This window comes from Buteo buteo, unplaced genomic scaffold, assembly GCF_964188355.1.
Source record: "Buteo buteo unplaced genomic scaffold, bButBut1.hap1.1 HAP1_SCAFFOLD_51, whole genome shotgun sequence".
NCBI classification, from domain to species: Eukaryota; Metazoa; Chordata; class Aves; order Accipitriformes; family Accipitridae; genus Buteo; species Buteo buteo.
The window spans coordinates 725001-727500 of NW_027439217.1; the positions used below are offsets into that span (position 1 = coordinate 725001).

Consider the following 2500-nt stretch of genomic DNA (forward strand, 5'->3'; position numbering starts at 1 on the left):
GCAGCGGCCGCCGCCGGGCTGCGGGGAACGACTCCCCGGGCCCGGGGCCGCGCGCGCGCGGGCCTGCGAGGCGCCCCAGCCGCGCCGCTGCGACCGCCGCCCCGCCGCGAGGCGAGGGGCGGCGGCACAGACGGGCGATTGATCGTCAAGCGACGCTCAGACAGGCGTAGCCCCGGGAGGAACCCGGGGCCGCAAGTGCGTTCGAAGTGTCGATGATCAATGTGTCCTGCAATTCACATTAATTCTCGCAGCTAGCTGCGTTCTTCATCGACGCACGAGCCGAGTGATCCACCGCTAAGAGTTGTCTGGCTTTCGGCACCGCCCCGCACGCGCGAGGGGGCCAGGACCGCTTCGCCACAGGCGAGCGGCCCCTCTGGAGGATGGCCCACCGCCCGCCCGCCCACCCCCCTCCGCACGCGCGGAGGGGGCACGGCGCAGCACGACGGAGAAGCCGCGCCTCTGCTGACCGTACGAGCACACACAGAGAAGGGGGGGGGGAAAGGAACGGAAAACTCCGAGCGGCGAGGCTGGGGAGCCCGCGCTCCCGACCGGCCTGGGAAATGCCTTGCTCGCATCGGAGGCGGCCCAGGCGCACGGGCTCGGCCCGGCCTCTGGGCAGAGGCAGCGATGCACCCGACCGCGCGCGGCCTGCCCACCACGCTCCGGACGACACGGCTGCTGCTGCTGCGGGGCAGCAGCGGGGAGCCCCACCGGCCCCGCGCACGCCTCCGTGCCGGCTGCGCCGCGCTACGACAGCCAGCTCCCCCGGGCTCGTCCCGACGGCAACTCCGCGGCCACGCCAGCGGCTCCAAGAGGCGGCAACCGCCAGAGCCGGCGACGCACCGCCCGCGGCCTGCCGGACGGCACCCGCTGCCGCACCAGAGCGGCTGCCCTCCCGGAACCACCGCCACCGCTTCTCACCTCGGCCCCTTCCACGGGCACACCCCAGGTGGAAGGCGGACGGCGCTAAGCCGGGGACAGCGCCCGCTCTCCCCGTTTCCACGCGGAGACCGCGCGTGGGGTGCCCCCGCCCGCCCCCGCCCACCTGCCCGGCGCGGCCGGGAAGCGCGACGGGGAAGCGGCGGGCAGGGCCCGGGACGGGACAGCCGCGGCCGGCACCGGGCGCCCTCCGGCCGACCGACAGGCCGAGCGGCGCCGCCGCCGCTCAGCCGGGGTGCCGCCCTTGCCAGCAGCCAGTGGCGGGAGACCGCCGAGCGCTCGCCAGGGCGAGGGGGGGAACGGAGCGCAGCGCGGCGCAGCGCTGCGACGGAGTCGCGGCGGCCCGGCAGCCGCCCAGCGAGCCCCCACCGCGGGGACCCGCCACCCCGGGCAGTGAGCCCGCGCTCACGCCGGGGCCGCCCGTTTCGAGGCAGGCAGGCCGGCTACGGCCGACCGCACCGCGGTCTCCACCGAGACCGGACCGCGGAGAGGAGGGGGCAGCGGGACCCCTCCCCGGCACGGCTGCCCGCGGGATGAGCACGGGCGGCAGCCCACCAGGGCCTTCGTGGGAGGAACTCCCGGCCCCTTTAAGGCACCGCCGCCCGGCCGCCCCCCCGGGTCGCATCGAGCCGCCCGCGTCTTTAAACCTCCGCCCGGCTCCACGGCCTTCGACCCCCGGGCTCGCCGAGGGAGGGCCGCGGAGGCGCGGACGCTAGGTACCTGGCCCTGGGGTGAGGGAAACGACCTGAAGGCCCCGCGGGGGTGCCTCCCCCGCTGCCGCCCTCGGGGGAGCGTCCGCCCGCGGGGGCGCGCCCGACATCCACCGCCACCACCACGTCCTCCTTCCCGGGGCCCGGGGTTTCCCTCAGTAGCCCGGCGCTGCGCCCGGGAGGAGAGCCGTGGCTCGGGCCGCCCGCTGGCGCGGGACACAGCCCGGCGGGGGCCTCGCCCACCAGAGGAGGCGGCGGCGGCAGAGCGCCCCCCCCGCCCCGGCTCCCTCGTGGGGAGAGGTGCGGGGGGGAACGGCCGCCGCCGCCCCACCCGGCGCCACGCACCCGCCCGGAATGCCCGGAGGCCTTTCCCCTGCGCGGCCGGCCGGGCTGCTTCGCAGCAGCCCGACAAGGTGCGGGCAGGGCCGCGGGAGACGCCTCCCGCGACCCCGGAGGACCCTCTCCTCTCGCGCCGCTCGCGCCCTGCTGCCCCGTCCTCACCGCCGCTCGCCGCTTCTTCCTCCTTGCCCGAGCGGGCTCGGCCGGCGGGGCTCGTCACACCCCGCGCCGGCGTCCCCCCTTCCCGCGCACTGCCGCCCGCGCTCTGACCGGGGGCGCCCCTCTTGGCCCCGAGGGCCGCGCCCCAAAACCTCCCCGGCAGCGGACCGCCGTCGGGCGAGGCGGGGCCGGTCCCCGGAGAAGGGCGCCGGCCGGCGGCGGGCGCCAGCGGAGGCGAGAAGCGGGGTGACGGCGGGGACGCGGCGGCCCCAGCCGTCCGGGCAACGCGCGCGCGCGCGTAGGAGAGAAGCGACAGAGTCGGCGGTAGCGAAGGCGGGCCAGCGCCCGGCGAG

General features: G+C 78.1%; 1 non-coding gene across 1 annotated transcript; it reads right to left on the reverse strand.

Annotated features, from left to right (window-relative positions):
• Nucleotides 1–150: 150 nt before the first annotated feature.
• LOC142027735 (5.8S ribosomal RNA) lies at nucleotides 151–303 on the reverse strand. Its single transcript, XR_012649270.1, has one exon. It is a non-coding gene; the product is annotated as a 5.8S ribosomal RNA (ribosomal RNA).
• Nucleotides 304–2500: the final 2197 nt, after the last annotated feature.